This window comes from Galeopterus variegatus, unplaced genomic scaffold (assembly GCF_000696425.1).
Source record: "Galeopterus variegatus unplaced genomic scaffold, G_variegatus-3.0.2 Scaffold33, whole genome shotgun sequence".
Lineage (NCBI taxonomy): Eukaryota > Metazoa > Chordata > Mammalia > Dermoptera > Cynocephalidae > Galeopterus > Galeopterus variegatus.
In genome coordinates, this window is record NW_007726144.1 from 1,000,170 (window position 1) to 1,006,741 (window position 6,572).

General features: G+C 51.1%; 1 long non-coding RNA gene across 1 annotated transcript; it reads right to left on the reverse strand.

Annotated features, from left to right (window-relative positions):
* Positions 1-276: 276 nt before the first annotated feature.
* LOC103588874 lies at positions 277-5,920 on the reverse strand. Its single transcript, XR_550345.1, has 2 exons — positions 5,720-5,920; positions 277-628 (listed from the first exon to the last, which is right to left on the reverse strand). It is a non-coding gene; the product is annotated as an uncharacterized LOC103588874 (long non-coding RNA).
* Positions 5,921-6,572: the final 652 nt, after the last annotated feature.

Here is a 6,572-nt window from a genome sequence, read left to right on the forward strand (position 1 = left end):
ACAAACTAATAGTAATAATAGCTAACACGATACCAGGCGCTGTGCTACATGCTTTATATATGTCCAGCTAAATTCTCACTACATGACGATCCTTTCTAAATTAGCCACCTCAAAACTTTGTCATGATTATCACTACCAGAAAGAGCATTATGTACTTGTTTACAGTCTGCTTCCCCTCCCTGAGGTAGTGTACCTCAGCGCCTCCGTGAGAAAAGGACCTTGTCTGTCTCGTTCTCTGGTGTAGCCCCAGTGCATAGAACAGTGCCTGACACAGCAGGTGTTCAATACGTATTTATTGAATGAAAAGTTTTACATCCTTATTAGTTAGATACTATTATTATTATTCCCTTTCAGACCCAGTTCAGCTGGATTCAAATACCAGTTTCCTTAGCCTGTCCCTTGAACAGTGTCTTCCAGGGACTCAGGAGGGCGCTGGACATGAAGCCAGTCTTAAGCATCTGGGTAGCTCAAGATGACGTGGGGAGCTGGTCAGGCCCATGGTGATTCCCAGGTCTCAGCCACCTGGGCTTTTGTCCTGAGTCAGAAATAGACTGGTAGCTTTCTTGTCCCCCCGCGTGTTGCATGCCCCGCCAGAAGCCGAGGGTGAGGTGGAAGCTTGAGATGACACCTGAGGAGGCAGAGCAGAGAACTGAGCCCTAGCTTTGCAAGGAAGAAGTGTCTGGGCCCCAGTGTCAGAGCCCAGACTCGAGCCTCTCAGGTGACTAGCCTGCAGCGCCACCTCGTGTCCAAACTTTGAAGACGCGTCTCTTCCAATCCGTCCCCTACTCCCCCAGATCCACACAAGTTGGCCACCTGCCCAACCTGCAAGCCTCTCTGGGCATCTCCAGACATCCCTCTAATTCTTTCCTTTAAATGAACCTCACTCGTCCTTCAGGGACTCCTTCAGATCCACTTCATCCAGGAAGCCTCCCCAAACTGCTCCAGCTCCAGCAATCACTCCCTCCAAGCACTCACTGGGTGTTATGTCAACCTCTGGGTCCAGGGTCTGGAGTCATATACCTCTAGTTTTGAACACCAGAGTCTCCTCTTACCAGCTGTGTGACCTGGGCAAGTTACTTAACCTCTCTGAGCCTCAGGTCCTTCATGTTAAGAAAAGCCAGCAGGGGCCGGCCTGTGACTCACTCGGGAGAGTGCGGTGCTAATAACACCAAGGCCACGGGTTCAGATCCTATATAGGGATGACTGGTTAGCTCACTGGCTGAGCGTGGTGCTGACAACACCAAGCCAAGGGTTGAGATCCCCTTACCAGTCATCTTTTTTTTTGTGACCGGCAACGGATCGCAACCCTCAGTGTCGCGCCCATACCGGACCGGGACCGGCAACGGGATCGCAACCCTCGGTGTTGCACCCGCACCTCGCTCAGCCAGTGAGCGGCCGCCAGTCGGTCTGTATGTGGGATCCAAACCCCCGGCGGGAGCGCCGCCGCACTCCCAAGCAGCGCACTGTAGCAGTGCGCCACCGGGCAGGCCCCAGTCATCTTTTTTAAAAAAAAAAAAAGAAAGAAAAGAAAAGCCAGCGATTTCAACTCCACAGAGTTGTGGAGATGATTAAATAATATCAAGTCTGAAAAGGCCAAGAAGAGAGCCTAACACCAAACAGGCACTCAGAAAGCGGCAAGCCCCTTCCCACCCCTCTCTCTGACTTCCTCTTCCCTTTCCTGAAAAAGGAAGCATAATGAAACAGAAGACAGAAGGGAGTCACAGGACCTGGGTTCTCTGGGTCTCAGGCTCTTTCTCTGTAAAATAAGGCTGTTAGATGATTGACAAACTATTCATTCAATCCTTCACGCATTCACTCACCCACTCATTCAACTTCTATTCCAGTTATGACATTCTGTAATGTGAGTACGTCTTTTATATCTACAAGTTCATGTGCGAGACTGTGCCTTGGGCTTCATAATTCCATATTAGTACTTAGCACAGTGACTGGCACAGAAAGAGCAATGGAAAAATCCTCATCCACCTACGAATGGCATGTTTACTGCCTCCCCTTCCCTGCCCCAAGAGAGTACCCAGCCCTGGCTGGCACCAGGTGCCCTTCCCCCTCCCTCACCCCAGCCCGAAACCAGAGCTGGCGCCACTGCATAAGGAATCAGGGGACCAACTGTCACAGCTCCAGTATCACCCGCCTCTTGGACGCCTGGGTCCAGCCCTGAGTCCCAGAGGGGCCCTGTCAGCCAGCTGTCCTGGGGGGCCCAGGCTCTACCCAAGCCCCTCTGAGCTGCTCTCCCTGGGGAAATCAGACAGAGCAGGGGATCTGGTAGGGTGAGTGCTGGGGTAGTCCCAGGGGAGAAGCAGAGATGTTCATCTGTCCAGGTCCAAACATGAGGCTGGAGACTGGATCTATAACAGAAGGACTCACAGTGACCTACTCTCTCCCCCAATGTCTGTAGCCCTCCAAATCCCAAAGACCATTTGCCCTCACATTTAATCCTGTTTGCCCAAGTTCTGGTTCATGTAGACTAATTTCTGTGTCTTGCTGAGGGCAAGGATCAAGTCTGATATTTCTTTTGTGTGGCCTACAGAATTTTACCCAGTACATTGTCATTGGTTGAAATTAATTAATGAGAGCATTCCAGCAAGAGAGAAAACTGGCTGCACTCTCAGCAGGAAGGATGACGGTTTGATAGCAAGATGGTCTTCCCACAAGGAAAGGGTATTAAGAGAAGAAAACAGTCTCTTGGACCTCAAGGTCTACACATTTTCCCTGAAAAGTATATATTTTTTCCCAGCAAAAATTTTTGGAGGTTATGTTATTGAGCAATGAACTGAGATGAATATGGGGAGGTGTTATTTAATGGCATACTGTACTAGAAATCTAAAGACCTGCAGCACATTTAAATTTCAACTCCTGTTATAACTTTTTAAGATTGTTAAATTATCAAAATGCACATAAATCAAGTTTTAATATACTGTATGATGGGTGGATGAGAATGTCCATTGTACCATTTCTTTCTTTGAATTCTCAGGCATGGTTGGCAGTACAACTCTGTAACATTAACAAATTCAATAAAAAGTAAATATATGAAAAAAAGAAAAGAAAATGGAAACCCCATAATGCATGGGAGAAGAGGCTCAGCTGGCTAGGACAGATGGAGAAGGCATCCTGAGAAGAGTAGGGAGATGGGAAGATAACCTCTCTAAGAACCAGCCTGCTTGGTAGGGTGGCCTTGGTGGCAGCCTCCTGTGTCTCCCTTCTTCCCTAGGGGCTCTGGAAATAGGGGTGGGTAGGGGAAAGTGTTAGGTGTGTGCCTCCATTGCTTGGTACTGTTTAGACAGTGATAACAGGTGCTCAGGATTATTCAGGGAAGGGACACAACTCCACTCCAGACATGCTCACAGTCTGGATCACCCACCCCACTCCTGCCTGTTCTCCTGTCTCCACACAAACCCTGGACTCTCAACAGAGTCACCTTTCCAGCCCTGCAGCCAGCCCTCTCTCTCTCTCTCTCTCTCTCTCTCTCTCTCTCTCTCTCTCTCTCTCTCGTGTGTGTGTGTGTGTGTGTGTGTGTGTAGACATACAATACACATACAGCCAGCTCAACAGGGTCCTTTGTTCCCCAGGCGTGAAGCTAGGAGCCTGGCATGGGTGTGTGTGTGTGTGTGTGTGTGTGTGTGTGGACAGAAAGACAGAGACAGACAGAGTCTGCCTGCATTCTAGTGCTTAACAGAAATTATTTTTGGAATTATCTGCTGTTTGTTTGGGATGATCTTTTTTCAGCAAGTCTAGACCTAGAATTGACTTTAAGTGACTCATGATGGGCCAGAATCTCCTCCAGTGCCTGGCCCATCCTAGGAGCTCAATAGGAAGTGCTTGGCTGAATGAATGCATGAATGAATAAATGAATGAAAAGTAATTAATGTAGACTACAAGCTGGCTAAAGTCAACTGCAAGGGGAGAACAACCAGGTCCAGGAAACTAACATTGACTGAATACCTAAAATGAGCCAGGCACTGTGCTAGGGACTTGGCTTATTATGTCCATCCTAGAGATGAGAAAACTGAGACTCAGCAGTAAATGACTGCCCAAGGTAGCAGAACTAACAAGCAGCAGAGGCCTGCTCCTTCCTTTCACACCATGAAGCTTCAAGATGCAGTTAACTCAACACACCCTTACTGAGCCTCTGCTCTGGACAGGGCTGTGTGCTGGGCACTGTGTGGACATTAACACTCCCAGAGAGCTGATTCATTCTTGCCGTTGGATCAGTGATGTGGGTCCAGCAGAACCCCCCGCCTTGCCCACCCCACCCCTCAGCCTGCCCTTTCCCCATTCAGCAGCTGTCCCCCTCCCCACTCACACTTGTTTCTGCCCTTTGTTTTCCTCCCTGGCCAAATCCCCAAGGCTTCTTTGGTCATTAACCTCCTGCTTTAATTAGCTTAGTAGGGAGGAAAGCAGAGGCAAGGCAAATTCAGGATGGGTGTCTGGGGGGAATCTCATTTTGGTGGGGACAGGAAGGCTCACACCAGCTGGCCCCACAAAAAGTGCCTGGCGCATAATAAGTCCTATCCAACTGTTCGCTATTTCTATTAATGTGAAAAACAGTCACCTAATCCACAAAGTAGGAACCTTCCCCCATCAAGATCCCCTTGGTCCCCAGTACCACAGTTCCTCCTCTCCAGATTCCTGGGGCAGACAAAGAGGAGACAAGAGTCAGAAGCAGCCCACTCTCCAGGGCTCTGTCTCTCCAGTTCTTCCTCTCCCACTCTTGCTCAGTGGTGGTAACACCCCATCCCACAATAAGGTTTGTTGTTGGTCTTATGTTAAATCCCCCATGCAGGGGACACCACCCCTCCCCAACTCCCGGGGCCTTCCAGGATTCCTCAGTTGAGGCTCTCCTTCCCTGGATCTTCTGCCTAGCAAAGAAGGAGCCCTGCAGTGCACCAATTCCATTGGTGTGCAAATTCACTTTTTCTAAGGATCAATTTGGGGAACTTGGTGAAACAGCTCAGCCTTCATGGCCACACAGTGCTAGGTCTGTGAGGTCATCTCATCCGTTTCCCTGCCTCCAAACAGGCCTTTACCTCACAAACTAGTTCAGATTTTCAATTTCCAAGGCATTTCTGAAAAGGACACTTACCACTGTGGCTCACCCACCCGTTCTTATAAAACTCTTTGGGGAGGTTCTTCTTAAAGTCTGACCTCAAGCTCTCAAGCTGCAGTGCCATCCCTTCTTCTCTTGAGAAAGACCCAGGCATAAAAAAGGTGACAAAAGAAATGCTGAAGATATGGGGTAAGGGGAGAAGAAAAGATTGCATTACACTCCACCTTCCCCAAACTCCCTCTAAAAGTGCCCAACTGTCCAATTCAAGCCTTAAAAACTTGTTTTCACTCCCACCAAATTTCCAGAGTCAAAGTAGCCGAATTAATGCGTTTTCAGTGGGAGAGAGGTTGGTGAAGCAGAGTGGAATGACGCGCGTTGTTAAAGAACAGATTGCCCTCAATCTGTGTTCATAGCCCAGGCCTGAAGGAAGCCTGGGTTCCCAGTCCCGCCTCGGTCTGCCCTCCCTCCTTCCCACACACCCAAAGCTGAAGGCCCTCACCCCAAACTGTTAAGTCACACCATGCTTTTAAGACTTTTTCCCGCCTCCCCACTCTCCGTCCCCCACTTCTCTCCCTCCACCCCTCATCCTCCTCACCTCATCGCTCCACAGACCTCCCCGTCCCCTTCCACTGATCAGAAGGACGTGAACTAACTCACCTCCCAGTCGGTGCTTCTGAGATCTCCGAGACTGGGATGCGGGGGGATGAGGGGAGATGGCTTGCTACTTAGGGATGGGGGGACCCCATCCTTTGTCAGGGGGTCCCACCCCCAGCCCGGCATCCCCTCCCGGCCCGCACAATGCGCAGAACCCTGTTCTCTCTTCGTCGCAGCTGCGGGCTTTGTCTGCTCTATTGAGAACCTCTCCCCGTTGCCCGAAGCCGGGATCGACTCTGAGAGAGCGGGAGGGGGAGAGGAGAGGGAGCGCGGCAGGGAGGGGGAAGAGGGGAGAGAGAGAGAAAGCCGCAGTGACCAAGCGGGGATCGCTCCCCGCCTCCTACCCCCCCCTTATTACCATAAGAAAAAGGGCCCCAGGATCCGCCGGTATGGGGAAGGAGCGGGTCTTGCAGGGTGCGCGCTGCATTAGCCTTTTTCAAATCTATTCCGTTTCTGCACACTGCCCCGTTTCTCCGTATGCACCCCTTAAAAAATTAGGGACCTCGACTTCCACCCCACATCCAGCTCTGCCTCAGAGCCGCGGATGAAGACCTAAGGGCACAGCCCTATCCTCATCGGGTCAAGGAATTCGTCCCCGAGCCCCCGAGGGCGGGAAACTACAACTCCCGGCATGCCCAGGGCGCCCCCGGCGCGCCCCCCTCCCGTCAGTTCCATGCTGCTCCATCCAGTTCATTTAAAACAAAAGAGTTTGAGCGCTGGAAGGGGCTGGGCTCTACTGGGGGCCACTGAGCGCCGCTCCGGGACTGGGGCTCGGTGCGGGAGCCTAAGGGGGGCGTCTGGACGGCGGGGGCTAGAGACTCCCGGGTCCGAGGAGGGAGGGGTGGGGGCAGAGATC